Source organism: Scyliorhinus canicula, chromosome 8, assembly GCF_902713615.1.
Source record: "Scyliorhinus canicula chromosome 8, sScyCan1.1, whole genome shotgun sequence".
NCBI classification, from domain to species: domain Eukaryota; kingdom Metazoa; phylum Chordata; class Chondrichthyes; order Carcharhiniformes; family Scyliorhinidae; genus Scyliorhinus; species Scyliorhinus canicula.
This window is the reverse complement of record NC_052153.1, coordinates 74,513,916-74,532,104: the sequence shown is the minus strand read 5'-3', so window position 1 is coordinate 74,532,104 and position 18,189 is coordinate 74,513,916. Positions and strand designations below refer to the sequence as shown.

Genomic DNA, 18,189 nt, shown 5'->3' with positions numbered 1-18,189 from the left:
CAAAGACGCGCAGGGTAGGTGGATTGGCCACACTAAATTGCCCCTTATTTGGAAAAAATTATGTGGGTACTCTAGATTTATATTTAAAAAAAGAAGGCCCAAATCAATTATAGCTTTGGCTCCATCAACGTTTTCTCAGTAAGCTGCCCGCACAAATGAGTGCCTCGCTGAAACTTGCTGGTTTGGTGAGGAGGACAATTGATTGATTATTCCATGTACAGAGCCGAAATCAGGTTTGTTGGGGGAGCAGATGTGAGATAGGCTGAAGCGGCTCAGGCATGTTAGATTGGCAGCTGATTTTTGTGGGTCTGGATGGACAAACATTCTCCTCCTGACACGACAAAAGTCTGAACTGCTGCAAGAGACCTCCAGTGGACTAGTTTAGTTATAAGAAGGGGGGAGGGGCGGTGTTGGGGGAGGCTGTTTGTGTGATTGGGCAGGAGGGTGTGGGGTGGAGATCCCACCAGCTCCCATTGCCATTCAATTAAGTCTGTGTTAGTATGCTTCCTGACATCTTTCCTGCCCGGAAACCAACTGTCGCCGTTGCTTAATGACCTAATCTTCACCGCTGCTGGAATTCATGCAGCAGCAGATGACAGACAGTATCCCAGTAAACCCTGATTGGTTTGTCTGTGGCCTTCAATGTGCTTGGACCCTTCATCAAAGGCACTCTGTGCCTTATTGAGGGCATCGGCATGGGTAAAGGTGGGACTCACAGAAAGTCACTCCATACTCTTGCAGTTGACACCCTTCTCCTGCCTCTGGTCAGTGTTCCTGTCGCTGGCAACCCCATCCTGCCCCACGTACCTGACTCCAGGAGGTTCTTCAGCAATTCTCTGGCTAGGCCCCAGTGCAATACTGGCATGGCCACTGTCCACAGTGCTGTCGGTTTCTGATTGGCTAGCAGGTCTCAGGGAGAGGAGATCCATTGCACAACAGGAAGTGCAATGACTTAATGTCCTGAGGGAGCCGGAGCCCAGGTGACTGCATTTCCATTGCCAATTAGGAACTTTATTTTGTTGGAGCTCCTGGAGTTTGGACTGGCATGGATGCCAACAGATTTCACTGAGGATGATGGGTGCCCTGCCCACATGTTAAATTCTGCCCTGTATCTCCAATATAAGGACAGCTTAATAATGCAAAAGCCTAGAATATATTTGTATATCCCAGAGTTAATATGAAGAACATTATTCTGTGACACAACAACGAATGTCACAGCTGAATTAATATTCAAAAGGTAATGCAACTGTTGTTATTTTATCTGTTTGTGTCACTTGCTGTATCACAGTGAGGGGGAGATAGCATAGCCAGTTTTTTGTCTATTAGAGTTTGCTAATTTGAGATTAGCAGTGCTGTAGCAAGATGCTGTGGTAGCACTTCCCATATAGTACAAATGTACTTCCGCAGGCACATATCATATTAGAATTTCCTTAAATATCTGTGGCAAAATCATGATACTAAGATTGCAATTCAAATGAATCCTTAGAACCATGATGTACACTAATTGCGCATTTTCACAGAACAGTCTTGTAGGAATCATGTTCTTAACGGGCAGGATTTACTGACCAACCTGCCGCTGGTTTTCGGTGGCAGAGGTGGCCCGCCAGCGGAATTTACCGACCCCGCCGTTGTTAACAGGATTTCACAGTGACTGCCCCCTCGTCGTCGGGAAACCTGTGTGCCAATGGAATTCCCCGCCGGCGTGAACAGCTGGTATATCGCACCCAACATTTAGAACATAGAACAGTACAGCACAGAACAGGCCCTTCGGCCCTCAATGTTGTGCCGAGCAATGATCACCCTATTCAAACCCACGTATCCACCTATACCCCTAACCCAACAACCCTCCCCCCACCCCCTTAACTTTACTTTTAGGATACTACGGGCAATTTAGCATGGCCAATCCACCCTAACCCACACATCTTTGGACTGTGGGAGGGAAACCGGAGCACCCGGAGGAAACCCACGCACACACGGGGAGGACGTGCAGACTCCACACAGACAGTGACCCAGCCGGGAATCGAACCTGGGACCCTGGAGCTGTGAAGCATTTATGTTAACCACCATGCTACCGTGCTGCCCAAAATTTATTTGGAACTATTTATTATTGTGCTTTTACATTATAGAACATAGAACATACAGTGCCGAAGGAGGCCATTCGGCCCATCGAGTTTGCATTGACCCACTTAAGCCCTCACTTCCACCCTATCCCCATAACCCAATAGCCCCTCCTAACCTTTTTGGACACGAAGGGCAATTTATCATGGCCAATCCACCTAACCTGCACGTCTTTGGACTGTGGGAGGAAACCAGAGCACCCAGAGGAAACCCACGCAGATACGGGGAGAATGTGCAGACTCCGCACAGACAGTGACCCAGCAGGGAATCGAACCTGGGACCCTGGTGCTGTGAAGCCACAGTGCTATCCACGTGTGCTACCGTGCTGCCCAATAGCTGGATATAAAGGCCTTGAAACTGATTGCTGAATCGGAATGTTTGGAGACCTCATTTATCTGACACCAGTGAGCCGCAGGCGTGATTGGAAAAGGAGGAGGCAACAGAAAGGGGTGGGACAATCCTGTGGACTGGGGTTGGGCCAGTGCTGTGTTATAATCAGGAGGAAGCTAATTGAGATCAGGCACCATTTTGCAGCACCGCAGTCGACCCAGATGAACACTCCTGCACATCGCACACCACATTCCATAAACCATTTTATAAAAATCAGGGCAGCCTAATTTTGCAAAGACGTCAGACAGTTGAGAGGCTCCCAATTTTCTCTTGCAAAACATGCAGTGTTTTTTTCAGGCAGGGACCCTGAAAGCTTGTTTTTCTGTTTTTGACCAATATAACAGGCAGCGTACTTCCAGGCGCAATGAGTATGAGGGTCTTTTGCCACGTTGCGTGCCCATGCACCTGTTTTGTGCCTGGTAAAGGGGCAGATGCCATTCCTAGCCCAGATCTTGTCACAGTAAAGTGTTTTTCCTAATTCATCATGCGATGTTAGTTGGCATTGCCGCCTAGACCAGCATTTATTGCCCATTCCGAATTGTCCCTGAGAAGATAGTGGTGAACTGACTTGCACTGCTACATGTCCACGTGACATAGGTACACCCACAGTGCTGTTAGGAAGGGAGTTCCAGGATTTTGACCAGTAACAGTGAAGGAAGAACAAAGAAGAACAAAAAAAATTACAGCACAGGAACAGGCCCTTCGGCCCTCCCAGCCTGCATTGATCCAGATCCTTTATCTAATCCTGTTGCCTATTTTCCAAGGTCTACTTCTCTCTGTTCCCCACCCGTTCATATATCTGCCCAGATGTATCTTAAATGATGCTATCGTACCCGCCTCTACCACCTCCGCTGGCAAAGCATTCCAGGCACCCACCACCCTCTGCGTAAAAATCTTTCCACGCACATCTCCCTTAAACTTTTCCCCTCTCACCTTGAAATTGTGAGCCCTTGTAATTGACACCCCCACTCTTGGAGAAAGCTTGTTGCTATCCACCCTGTCCATACCTCTCATAATTTTGTAGACCTCAATCAGGTATCCCTCAACCTCCGTCTTTCCAATGAAAACAATCCTAATCTACTCAACCTTTCTTCATAGCTAGCGCCCCCCATACCAGGCAACATCCTGGTGAACCTCCTCTGCACCCTCTCTAAAGCATCCACATCCATCTGGTAATGTGGCGACCAGAACTGCACGCAATATTCCAAATGTGGCCTAACCAAAGTCCGATACAACTGTAACATGACCTGCCGACTCTTGTACTCAATACCCCGTCCGATGAAGGCAAGCATGCCGTATGCCTTCTTGACCACTCTATCGACCTGCGTTGCCACCTTAAGGGTACAATAGACCTGAACTCCCAGATCTCTCTGTACATCAATTTTCCCCAGGACTCTTCCATTGACCATATAGTCTGCTCTTGAGTTAGATCTTCCAAAATGCATCACCTCGCATTTGCCTGGATTGAACTCCATCTGCCATTTCTCTGCCCAACTCTCCAATCTATCTATATTTTGCTGTATTCTCTGACAGTCCGCCTTGCTATCTGCAACTCCACCAATCTTAGTAACTTGGTCATTAGACCACCCATACCTTCGTCCAGATCATTTATGTATATCACAAACAACAGTGGTCGGAGCACGGATCCCTGTGGAGCACCACTAGTCACCTTTCTCTATTTTGAGACACTCCCTTCCACCACTACTCTGTCTCCTGTTGCCCAGCCAGTTCTTTATCCATCTAGCTAGTACACCCTGTACCCCATACAACTTGACTTTTTCCATCAACCTGCCATGGGAAACTTTACTGAAGTACATGTATATGACATCTACAGCCCTTCCCTCATCAATTAACTTTGTCACTTCCAAAACAATTCTATTAGGTTTGTAAGACATGACCTTCCCTGCACAAAACCATGCTGCCTATCACTGATAAGTCTATTTTCTTCCAAATGTGAATAGATCCTATCCTTCAGTATCTTCTCCAACAGTTTGCCTACCACTGACGTCAAGCTCATAGGTCTATAATTCCCTGGATTATCCCTGCTACCCTTCTTAAACAAAAGGACAACATTAGCAATTTTCCAGTCCTCCAGTACGTCACCCGTGCTCAAGGATGCTGCAAATATATCTGTTAAGGCCCCAGCTATTTCGTCCCTCGCTTCCCTCAGTAACCTGGGATAGATCCCATCCGGTCCTGGGGACTTGTCCACCTTAATGCCTTTTAGAATACCCAAAACCTCCCCCTTCCTTATGCCAACATGACCTAGAGTATTTAAACATCCATCCCGAGCCTCAACATCCATCATGTCCCTCTCCTTGGTGAATACCGATGCAAAGTACTCATTAAGATGCTCACTCATTTCCTCTGACTCCACGCATAAATTCCCTCTTTTGTTTTTGAGTGGGCCAATCCTAATTACCCTCTTGCTCCTTATATACGACTAAAAGGCTTTGGGATTTTCCTTAACCCTGTTAGCCAAAGATATTTCATGACCCCTTTTAGCCCTCTTTATTGCGCGTTTGAGATTTGTCCTACTTTCCCGATATTCCTCCAAAGCTTCATCAGTTTTGAGTCGCCTCGATCTTATGTATGCTTCCTTTTTCATTTTAGCTAGTCTCACAATTCCAGCCGTCATCCATGGTTCCCTAATCTTGCCTTTTCCATCTCTAATTTTCACAGGAACATGTCTGTTCTGCACTCTAATCAACCTTTCCTTAAAAGACTCCCACATTTCAAATGTGGATTTACCTTTAAACAGCTGCTCCCAATCCACATTCCCAAGCTCCTGCCGAATTTTGTTATAGTTGGCCTTTCCCCAATTTAGCACTCTTCCTTTAGGACCACTCTCGTCTTTGTCCATGAGTATTCTAAAACTTATGGAATTGTGATCGCTATTCCCAAAGTAATCGCCGACTGAAACATCAACCACCTGGCCGGGATTATTCCCCAATACCAGGTCCAGTATGGCCACTCCCCAAATTGGACTATTTACATACTGCTCTAAAAAACTCTCCTGGATGCTCCTTACAAATTCTGCTCCATCTACGCCTCCAACGCTACATGAGTCCCATTCAATGTTGAGGAAGTTAAAATCTCCCATCATAACCACCCTATTGCTCCTATATTGTTCTATAATCTGTCTACATATTTGTACCTCTACTTCACGCTCGCTTTTGGGAGGCCTGTTGTAAAGTCCCAACAATGTTACTGCACCCTTCCTAATTCTTAGCTCTATCCATATTGCCTCAGTGCTCGAATCCTCCATCATGCCCTCCTTAATCACAGCTGTGATATCATCTCTGACCTGTAATGCAACTCCTCCACCCCTTTTACCTCCCTCGCTATCCCTCCTGAAGCATCTATACCCTGGGATATTTAGTTGCCAGTCTTGCCCATCCCTCAACCAAGTCTCAATAATACCAATAATATCATATTCCCAAGTACTAATCCAAGCACCAAATTCATCTGCCTTACCTGCTACACTTCTCGCATTAAAACAATTGCACCTCAGACCACCTGTCCCTTTGCGATCATCATCTCTTCCCTGTCTACTCTTCCCCTTAGTCACATTGAGTTTATTATCCAGTACCTTACTGGCTTTAGTTGCTGCTTCTTTACTGACCTCTAACTTCCTAATCTGGTTCCCATCCCCCGCCACATTAGTTTAAAACCTCCCCAACAGTGTTAGCAAAAGCACCCCCGAGGACATTGGTTCCAGTCCTGCCCAGGTGTAGACCATCCGATTTGTAATGGTCCCACCGCCCCCAGAACCGGTTCCAATGTCCCAAAAATCTGAACCCCTCCCTCCTGCACCATCTCTCAAGACACGTATTCATTCTGACTATTCGTAAATTTCTACTCTGACTGTTTCGTGGCACTGGTAACAATCCTGAGATTACTACCTTTGAGGTCCTACTTTTTAACTTATCTCCTAACTCCCTAAATGCTGATTGTAGGACCTCATCTCGTTTTTTACCTATATTGTTGATGCCTATATGCACCATGACAACTGGCTGTTCACCCTCCCCATGACTATAGCCCTGCCAGTCTTTTCCCTGCCCTTCTGTGCAGCAGAGCCAGCCACGGTGCCATGAGCCTGGCTACTACTGCCTTCCCCTGGTGAGTCATCTCCCCCAACAGTATCCAAAACGGTATATCTGTTTTGGAGGGAGATGACCGCTGGGGACACCTGCACTGCCTTCCTGCACTTTCTCTGCCTTTTCGTCACCCATTCCCTGTCTCCCTCACCAATCCTAATCTGCGCTGTGACCAACTCACTGAACATGCTATCCATGACCTCCTCAACATCGCGGATGCTCCAAAGTGAGTCCATCCGCAGCTCTAGAGCCGTCACGTGGTCTAACAGGAGCTGCAGCTGGACACACTTCCTGCACATGAAGGATTCAGGGGCATCGGCCGTGTCCCTGAACTCCACATTGAGCACGAGGAGCATAACACGGGTCTGGGATCTCATGCCATTTTTACCCTTTACCTTAACTGACTACAAATATAATATCAAATAACTGTCACTTGACAACAGCCCCTTCACAAACCACGTTCAAATTACGCTGACCGCACTGCACGTATGCAAATCTCCCCGGAACAGCCAATCAGTAGCTCCGCTCTGCTGCCCTCTGCTGGACGCTTGCCTTCACTTGAACACCTCGTGTCTCTTGCACAGGTACACCTTCAAATTACGCTGACCGCACTGCACGAATGCAAATCTCCCCAGAACAGCCAATCAGTAGCTCCGTTCTGCTGCCCTCTGCTGGATGCTTGCATTCACTTGAACACCTCGGGTCTCTTGCACAGGTAGACCTTCAAATTACGCTGACCGCACTGCACGTATTCAAATCTCCCCGGAACAGCCAATCAGTAGCTCCGCTTTGCTGCCCTCTGCTGGATCTCCAAGTCAGGATGATGAGTGGCTTGGTAGGGAACTTCCAAGTGATGGGTGTTCCCATGTGTCTGCTGTCCTTCAAAATGGTAGTGTTTGTGTGTTTGGAGGACTTTGGTTAAGGAGACATAATGAGTTCCTGCAGTGCATCTTGTAGAGGATACACATTGTTCCTCCAATGAGCTGGTAGTGGAGTGATTTAATGTTTGTGGATGGGGCGCCAATCAAGCGGGCTGCTATGTCCTGGATGATGTTGAACTTCTTGAGTGCTGTTGGAGCTGCACTCATCCAGGCAAGTGGGAATTCCAACACCCTCCTGCCTTATACCTTGTAGTTTTTTTTTGCGGGCGCGGACGTGGGGACATAGTCCCATTATTGGAGAATCGTGCCCCGTGTTTCCCCCCCACCCCATTATCCCCATCCATTTATTCGAGCTCCTCAGTGCAATAGTCAAGGGTTCTATCATTAAAGTGCATAGTAGAAGGGACATAGGGCATCCCTGTCTCATTTCCCTCTATAGCTGAAAGTATTCTGAGCTCATTTTGTTAGTTTGTGCACTCACCCTTGGGTCTGCACTCTACAACTTGACCCAAGCAGTGAATTTAGGCCCAATTCCAAACAATATTCCTTACCTTTACACTTATTCCCGATTCATTCACATCTCCTCGGCTGACCGAATCCTGCTTTATGAAGTGTGACCTGCCGCAGCCACTCCCTCCACCACGCTTCTGTTCACTAGTCAGCCCCAGCTTGATAGCACTGTTGATGACCACTTCCATCACTTTACTTAGAATCAAGAGTTGACCTGTCCTGTTTTGTGTACAGGATATACCTGGGCAATTTTCCGTACTGCTGTGTGGACGTCAATTTGTATCTGTACTGGAACAGCTTAGGTAGGGACAAGGCAAGTTCTGGAACACAACTCTTCAGCACTATTGCTGTAATATAGTTAGGACACATTGCCTTTGCAGTATTCAATTCAATCTTGTGGAGTGAACCGAATAGGCTGAAAACAGGCATCTGTGATGCTGGGGACCTCCAAAGTGACCAAGGTGGATCATCCATTCGGCATTTCTGGCTGAAGATTGCAGCAAATGCTGCAGCTTTATCCTTTGCACTTATGTGCTGGGCTCCCCTATCATTTGAGGATGGGTATATTTGTGGAGCCTAGTGTCTCCTCTAGTGTCCAACACCATTCACAACTGTATATGGCAGAGCTGCAAAGCTTAGATCTGATCTGTTGGATGTGGAATCACTTAGCTCTGCCTATCATTTGCTGTTTATGACGTTTGGTTCGCAAGTAGTCCTGTGTTGTAGCTTTACAAAGTTGGCATCTCATTTTTGGGTATGCCTGCTGCTGTTCCTGGCATGCCCTCTTGCACTCTTCGTTGAACCAGGGTTCATTCTCTGGCTTAGGGGCAATGGCAGAGTGGAGGATATGCCGGGCCATGAGTTTAGAGATGTGGTTGAGTACAATTCTGCTGCTGCTGACGGCCCACAGTGCCTCATGGATGCCCAGTCTTACGTTGCTGGAGCTGTTCGGAAATGTAGCACGGTGGTTGTGCCACAGAACACAATGGAGGGTAGTATCCTCAATGTGAAGATGTGCACACTAGGACTGTGCGGTAGTTATTTCCATCGATATGGTGACGGACAGAATTATCTGCAGCAGGCAGATTGGTGAAGGTGAGGTATATTAGAACATAGAACAGTACAGCACAGAACAGGCCCTTCGGCCCTCGATGTTGCGCCGAGCCATGATCACCCTACTCAAACCCACGTAACCACCCTATACCCGTAACCCAATAACCCCCCCTTAACCTTACTTTTATTAGGACACTACGGGCAATTTAGCATGGCCAATCCACCTAACCCGCACATCTTTGGACTGTGGGAGGAAACCAGAGCACCCGGAGGAAACCCCACGCACACACGGGGAGGACGTGCAGACTCCGCACAGACAGTGACCCAGCCGGGAATCGAACCTGGGACCCTGGAGCTGTGAAGCATTTATGCTAACCACCATGCTACCGTGCTGCCCACTAATATTCTTCCCTCATGTTGGTTCCCTCACCACCTGGCGCAGACCCAATCTACCTCTGAGCTTTTGGACTCAGCCAGCTTGGTCTGTAGTAGCTACTCTAGATAATGGAGTTTGAAGTGCCCCATCCAAGGTACATTTTACGTTCAACATGGAGGAATACTGATCATCGGGTGGGGTGGGGGATCAATACATGGTAATCAGCAGATTTTCCTGCATGACTTTACAGGGTCCAGAGTCAATGTTAAGGACACCTAGGGCAACTCCCTCCCAACAGTATACCACTGTGCCACTACCTCGGTTGGAATGGTGATAGTGGTTGTTAGGCATGATTCTGTGAGTATGACTGTCAGGTTGTTGCTTGACTAGTTTATGAGGCAGTTTTCCCAATTTTGGTACTAGCCCCTCGGCGTTAGACTTTGCAGGGTTGACAGGGCTGCGTTTTCAGTTGTTGTTTTTGGTGCCTAGGTCAATGGCGGGTGGACCGTTCGGTTACTTTCATTTAAGAATTTATCACATTGCTATGGGACTGAAGTCACATGTAGGCCAGACCAGGGATATTTCCTTCCCTGACAATACAAATTTCAAAGTATTGTGAACCGTGAGGGAATATTGTAGAACCATTTGGGAAGCAGTTAATAAATTATACAGCATCCTGGGCTTTTAAATGGGGATATAGAGTACAATTGGAAGGAAGCTATGTTGAACCTGTATAGAACACTGGCTTGGCCTCAAGTGAAGTATTGCACTCAGTTCCCAGGCAATACAAGTTGGGAAGGATGTGAAGGGATTAGACAGATTGCAGAAAAGGCTTCAGTTACATAATAAATTGGAGAAGTTGGGACTGTACTTCTTGGAGAAGAGAAGACCGAGAGGAGATCTGATAGTGGTATTCAAAATCACCGGGGGGGGGGGGGGGGGGGGGGGGGGTGTCTGAACAGAGTTGATCAGGAAAAACTGTTTCCATTGGTGGAAGGATTGAGAACAAGGGGCCACAGAATTAATTAATTAGCAAATGAAGCAACATAATAAAAAACCTTTTCACAAGGCTAGTGGTTAGAATCTGCAATGCACTGCCTGGCAGGTTCAATCAAGGCACTTGAGAGGAAATTGGATTATCTGAAATAACAGAATGTGAGCGGCTATGGGGAGAGGACATGGGAGTGGCACTTGGTGAACTGCTCCTTAGGAGAGCCGACACAGGCAAGATGGGCCAATTGCCCTCCTTCCGTGCTCTCACCATTCTGTGAATAACCATGTGTTGAGGGATAAATATTGCTCAGGGCACTAGGGGAACTTCCTGTCTTCTTTAATAGTGTTACAGGATCTCTCAAGTCCACCTGAACAGTCGGGGTCTTGTTTTAACAACTCAATGAAAGACGGTGCAGAACTTCCTCAGTATCATATTGAAGTATCAGTCTAAAGTATTTGCTCAAATTCAAACACATTACCTTCTGACTCAGAATTTGAAAAGCCAACTCATTCTGTGTTTTGATGAATGAAAAGAGATGGCTTTCTCTCAAAGGTAGAAAGCTAGAGCCACCTTTCTCTGGGTCTGCACTACCTGTTTCTGGAACCGGCGTTGTTTAAGTTGTCATGCCTAAAGTTGGCATCACTCCTTTAGTATAAAAATGGATTCCATGTGGAGTTACAGAAATCTTTTCCCATTTTTGTTTCAAATGGGAATAATTTAAATGAACAAACCAAAAAGAATGAAATTAGGCAGATTGTTAGCAGTTTTCTATCACCATCAAGTCTTGCCTGATATTACTGCTCCTTTAATAATTAATTTTTCCACTCTATGTTTAGAAAGCTGATCTTGACCTTGTTTTTGATAACAGTTTTGCACGTGGATTACATTCTTAATAATTGTATAGATAGATTGAAGGTCTGTGTGTGGAAAATCAACCACAGTGGGAAAATTCATGATACTGCACAATATATTTAATTTCAAGAAATCTTCTATAGTGGGTAGCCTTGACATTCAACATATAACAACTGGAAAGTACAGTCTAAATACAACTTTAAAAACCTTGTATCCTATTGACAATAAATGGCCCGAGGCAGAAGTAAAATAAACCTGCCCTGTTTATATATAGCAATGAACTATTCTTTCTGCTCAGAAGGTGATGAGGGTGTTGGTGCATGCATATGGTATAGAACAATAGGGAGAAAGCTCAAAGACTTTTAATTTGCTTTGATGTCAAAAGATGAAATATGTTGCAAAGCAGTTATCTGATACATTGAGTGAAAAATTACAAAAGACATGGTAACTAAAAAGAATCCACTAATCCGTGAAAGATCAGTATACAGCAAAGCTTGGATATCTACTTCAGTTCAAGCTCTCACTTTATTCTATTTATCATTTAGATTGACACAGCAATTTAAACAGACAGGCAGTTCAATAACTCTAAATACTGCTGATGACATCAGTCAGCACAAATATGTTTTATAATGGGGGCAATTAACAACAGTATTTGATCTCAAGTAGCATAATTAAAGTTCACATTATTGTTTTTTTTAACCTTACCCACCACTCTTTCCTTCTATGTCTTCCTGCATCATAGAACTGCAGCTGAGTGGATAGGGAACCTAGGAACATTTGTTCCAATTTCTCCCTTTGCACAATTTCATGGGTCTCTCAACTTTAAGGTGTAGTCTTTAGGGTTCCTCTGATATGAATCTATTTCCAAACCCTTTATGATACTGCATGTCCTATACGTTTGTACTTTCCACCGTTAACTATTGTCTAAACAAGATCAATAAATGAAGGTTACGAATTGAGTCACACATCTGTCTCTCCCTTGAACTTGCTCAGTGAAGTTTTTTGGATCAGTATGTTGCACGCCACATAGCAACAACGATGGGGGATTGTGAAAGAAGCTAGAAAACGCCTGTTTTCCCTTTCATTTTATGAACCCATCAAAAAGTAGTGAAAGTCACACAGTCAAGAGGCCAGTTCATCCCACCCACCTTTCTGGTTGAACGATTGATGCTTCTGGCAGCTTCCATGAGGAGACAAAGAAATGTCAAACTATCAGTACCGTACCTAGACTTTGCACTCTTTCAAGTAAGCCTGTTTCCTAAAAATCCAATATAACATTTGTGACAGCTATGACTAAAGGCAACCAACTCCACCAGATTCATATCTTTTTGATGTGAATTGTTTTCTGTTTTAAAGCCTCAGAGATGTCAATCCACAATAGTAGCCACTTGCTATGAAAAGTTAATAGGACACTTTTGAAGTGACAATTAATAAAATAGCTATAAGTTATGGCCTGCAACCACATGCAAGGAACAAAGTTATAATAATTAAAGATAAACACTTTTTTCCCCTGCGATAGACCTAATTTGTAATTCAATGCCCTTGTAATGATCGAATAAAAAGGTTGTGTGAACTTAGAAATGTTTTTTGTAGCTTGTTAAATTACAGCTGTGGTCACTGACGAAGCTCAGTTTCCTTTGATGTTTTGGAGGCCTGGCACATGCAGTGGCTGAGATTTTCTTCTAAGAAGCACTTACTCTACAGGTATGGTGACGTGATTTATTACTAATCAAGTGTACACAACATGCAGATGTTATGCTCTGCTTGCACAACATGTTAGCACTTGCTCTGCTTCTGTTGCACTTTATATAACTCCAACAAGGGCAGAAACAACCTGTTCCAAGGTACTGGCATTTCCAGTAAATTCCAGAATGTGAGCCAACTACTTTATTGCAAGTGTTTGAATAAACATTTACAAATTTCCACTGATTACACCATGTCCTGTGCTTTTTTTGCACAGAATATAGTTAGACTTTGAAAGTGTCTTGACCAAGCCAAAATATCTGGAAACATTGACAACACTAATCTTTAGCTGTGCAAAACATCCTCTTTTTATTAATGCATTATGTTAGTCAACTGTTCAGTGCTGAATATTAAACTTATTTTTCCACAACATGGTTAATTACATTCCAGGCACAGGTGGCTGTAAAACACTATTTTGAAGAAGCGGAGGGGAGTTCTCCCTGCTGTCCTGGCCAATATTTATCCCACAATCAACATCACCAGTACAGATTATCTGGTCGCTATCACATTTCTATTTCTGAGAGTTTGCTCAAATGCGTATGCACAAAAATGCTAGCCTAGCACCTTGGCAGTGCCAACCTGGCACCTCAGGCTCCCTGCCAGCTGGCAGTGCCACCCAGGATCTCTTGGCAGTGCCAGACAGGCACCCAGGTGGCACTGCCAGGGTGCCTGCCTAGTACTGCCAGGGTACGCAGGTGGCACCAGCAGTGCCAGGGCACCACCCTGCCCAAAAGGCATGCCGTTGGGGGCCTCCGATCCCCTTAGAGATCCCCACGTGTGGCATTCCGTCTGGTCTCGGTTTGTGGGGAACAGTACCAAACGGCGTTGGCTGTTTCTCTCCGTTTCGGAGAATCGCACCCCATATTTCACCATCTGCCATGGCGGGATTCGAACCTGGATCCCCAGAGCTCAGAATCGAACGGGTAGGACTGAGTTATTGAACTCAATGTGAGGGATCTCGTCTCGACCACCCTTTCAGGCAGTGAGTGAGTTCCAGATTCCCGCCACCCTCTAGGTGAAAAGGTTTTTCCTCTCTTCTCCTATAGGCCTACCCAATACTTAAATCTATGTCCCTTGGTTATTGACCCCTCCACTAAGGATAAAAGTACCTTCGTATCCACCCTACCTATGCCTCTTATAATTTGAAGAACCTCAATCAAGTCACCCCCTCAGCCTTTCTTGCTCCAAGGAAAACAACCCCAGCCCATTCAGTCTCTCTTGATAGCTGAAAAGCTCCAGCCCAGGCAACACCCTGGTGAATCTCCTCTGCACCTTCTCGAGAGCAATCACTTCCTTCCTATAGTCTGGTGACCAGAAACGCACAAAGTATTCCAAATGTGGCCGAACCAGCATTTTATACAATTCCATCATAACCTCCCTGCTCTTATACGCTATGCCTCGGTTAATAAAAGCAAATATCCCATATACCCTCTTAACCACCTGATCTACTTGTTCTGTTATCTTCAGGGATCAATAAACATGCACACCAAGGTCCCTCTGAACCTCTGTACTTCCAAGAATCATACCACTCTTTAAAGAATCCCTTGCCTTGTTAGTCCTCCCAAAATGCATTACCTCACACTTTCCGGGTTAAATTCCATTTGCCACTGCTCTGCCCACCTTATCAGTCCATCTATATCATCCTGTAATCTAAGGCTTTTCTCCTCACTATTAACCATGTTGGGTCCAGTTTTTGTGTCATCTGCAAGCTTACTGGTCATATCTATATTCATGTCCAGATTGTTAATGTATACTACAAACAGCATGGGACCCAGAATTGATCCCTGTGAAACACCACTGGACACAGGCTTCCAATCACAAAAACAACTTTCGACCATCACCCTCTGCCACCTGCCAGTAAGCAATGTTGGGTCCAATTTGCCAATTTCCCTGGATCCCATGTGCTCTTGCCTTTTTGACCAGTCTCCCAGGTGAGAGCTTGTCAAAAGCCTTACTGACGTCCATGTAGTCTACATCAACTGCACTATCCTCATCTACACATCTAGTCACCACCTTTGAAAACTTCAATCACATTTGTAAGACATGGAGCGTGATCTTCCATCCACGTTGCGCCGGAAAAGCAGCTCACCGTGATCTACCCGGCTTGCAGCGCCTCGTGGGATTCATCACAATCTCGCGAGATGTTGCAAGGGGAATCCCGGCCACAATGCGCGGGATCACTTTTTAGTTAATCTGCATTTTAGAGCGAGGCAGTAAGCCTAACTCTAATGTGCAGATTCCCAAGGTACCTGAAGCTTTGGGATTCAATCCCTTCGCCTCGGGGACCTTGGACGAGCGCCGTTTGGTACTGGTCCCCACAAACAGGGACCAGACGGAATGCCACACGTGAGGATCTCTAAGGGGATCGGAGGCCCCCAACAGCATGCCTTTTGGGCAGTGCTACCTGGGTGCCTGTCGTATATCTAATGTTCGTCTAATGTCAGTTGCAGTTCCTTCAGCACTTAACGTCACTCTCTGGAATTCTCTCCCGGTAGCTCTATTCCAGCACTGTCCATCATGCCTTGAAAAATCTCCTTATATAGAATGAGTACTATACAAATTAAATGGTATAAAGCACACACGCATACTCAAACTACTTTGTCATCTTGCCCATTTAAACAGGTTAACAACTCCAGGCTTTTTTAGTGCCATTCCATAAATAGTGACCTGGTTGCCAAACCATGTTTGGATTGCATCAATGCCAGTTCATAAACTTTGCCAATCTTTCAAAACAGTAGCAAGTCATTACATTGGTCGACTAAAATCATTAATTTAACCAGGTCAGGTGTGGTCATCTAATTATGTGTAAACATGTTAGAAATTCTAAATAGTCATGTGGCGCACACTCTGTAACCAGTCTGCAAGCATGAAACACCCCGAGACCAAAGTCAATAAGGAAGAAATAATTTTTAGTCTCATTCAAAATATGGCAGTTACAAATAATGGGCGGGATTTACCGTTCCCCACTACCAATATCGTAATCGGTGATCGGGCGGAAAATACCTTCCGACGCCGAAACCAGTTTAACACTGGTTTTCTATCCTACACCCCTCCAAAATAGTGTCAGCGCGTTGGGTGCCGCACGCCATTGAAGCGTCACCTGAAGGCCCTCCTCCAATGCTCTGCCCCCGATGGCTCGGGTTCCTGACTGCGGTGGGGGACATGTGGTCTCAGCAGCGGGTGGAACCCGACGTGACGGCTGCGGGCTGTGTCCAACACCCCACCACAGTCGGCCGGAGCCCTGGTAGCCCGCGGGGGGGGGGGGGGGGGAATGGGTGGCACCTGCGAGAGCTGAGGGGAGGCTGGGAGGTGGCCGGGGGGGGGGGGGGGGGGGGGGGTGGTACTATTTGGCAGGGCCAGGTTCGCGCACGGCCGGCACCATGTTTTACAGCGCGGCCGCTGCAGGTTATCGCCATGCGCATGTTCGGCCTCGGACCCAGCCATTCTCCAGCTGTTTATATCGTGGGAGCCGGGAGTTTTATTTGTCGTGGCTGCTAACCCCTCACCGGTCGCACGATCGGTTGTTTGCCGCCGATTTTGCTGTCTTAAAATGCCACAGTTTGCACGCTGTCGACACTTAGCCTCCAAAACGGTAAATCCAGCCCAATTTCTGCATGGATTTATTGCACATGTAAGTCTCGGAAGGAGGAAATGGTGTAGTGGTATTCTCACTGGATTGGTGATCCAGAGCCCAGGGTAATACTCTGGAGACTAGGGTTGAATCTCGCCATGGCAGATGGTTGAAATTGAATCCAATAAATATCTGGAATGAAATGTTTAATAATGACCATAAAAACAGTGTCGCTTGTTATAAACCCCCCCGCTGTTTGAGTAATTTGCTTTAGGGAAGGAAATCTGCCATCTTTACCTGGTCAGGCCTTGGACTACATGTGGTTGCAGATGTGGCAATGTGGGTGACTCTTAAATGCCTTCTGAAATGGCTTAGCAAGCCACTCAATTGTATCAAACCGCGACAAAATTAATAAAAAGGAAAGAAAGCAGATGGTCCACCCGGCATCGATCTCGGCACTGAAATTGACAATGGCAAACCCAGTCCTGTCGACCCTGCAAAGTCCTCCTTACCAACATCTGGGGGTTTATGCCAAAATTGGGAGAGTCAAGTCAAGTCTCACACAGTCATACTGACAAAATGATACCTTACAGTTAATGTCTCAGACACCACTGTCACCATCGCTGGGTATGTCCTGGCCCACGGGCACAGCAGACCCAGCACAGGTGGTGGCAGAGTGGTATACAGTTTGTAGGGAGTTACCCTGATCCTATGATGTCTTATGGCTTCAGGTCAAACATGGGCAAGGAAACCTCCTGCTGATTACCATGGGCTGTCTAGCATCAGCTAATGAATCAGTACTCATCCATGTTGAATACCACTTGAATGTACTCTGGGTAGGGGACTTCAATGTCCATCACCAAGAGTGGCTCAGTAGCAGCACACTGTCTGAACTGGCCTGTCCTAAAGTACATAGCTGCTAGACTGGGACAGCAGCAGATGATGAGAGAGCCAACAAGCTGGAAAAACATACTTGGCCTCATCCTCACCAACCTGCCTGTTCCAGATGCATCTGTCCATGATCAGTAGAAGTGATCGGTATATCAGTCCTTGTGGAGACAAAGTCCCATCTTCATGTTGAGGATACCTTCCATTGTGTTGTGTGGCACTACCATCGTGCTAGATAGGATAGATTCAGAACAGACCTAGCAACTCAAGACTGGGTATCCATGAGGTTCTGTGGGACATCAGCAGCAGCAGAATTGTACTCAATCGCAATCTGTAAACTCATGGCTGGCACATTAACCACTCTACAATTACCAGGAATACTGAAAAATGAGGTGTCAACCTGCTGTTATGGACAACTGGTCAGCTCTCAACAGTGGCTAAGAGACTGGACCAGAGACATAACTTTTTTAAAGTTTCAAGATAGTGCGGGAAGATCGATTGTTCAAAGACTAATCATAAAAGAAATAGGGCTCGAAGAAAGAAAAAAACCCACGATTTACACTTTAAAACTTCAAATCTAACACTAACAGATGACATGTCGTCTAGTTCCCATTGAATAGCACTTTAACAGAACGTGCAGATCTCATGCCACTTACACAGGAAGACAATGGCAATACTTGCATTTACAAACCAATTTTTCTTCTGTTAGAGAC

General features: G+C 45.9%; 1 protein-coding gene across 8 annotated transcripts in view; it reads right to left on the bottom strand.

Moving 5' to 3' along the window:
* The window catches only part of LOC119970322 (guanine nucleotide-binding protein G(I)/G(S)/G(O) subunit gamma-7), a 372,740-nt gene that overhangs the window by 72,318 nt on the left and 282,233 nt on the right, over window positions 1-18,189 (bottom strand). Inside the window, exon 5 of one of the 8 annotated variants that reach the window (XM_038804746.1) lies at window positions 12,423-12,454. The exons of the other annotated variants lie outside the window; for them this stretch is intronic. The gene's annotated coding sequence lies outside the window, so the exon portion shown is untranslated. The remainder of the gene's footprint in view (window positions 1-12,422; window positions 12,455-18,189) is intronic. 8 annotated transcript variants of the gene reach the window in all.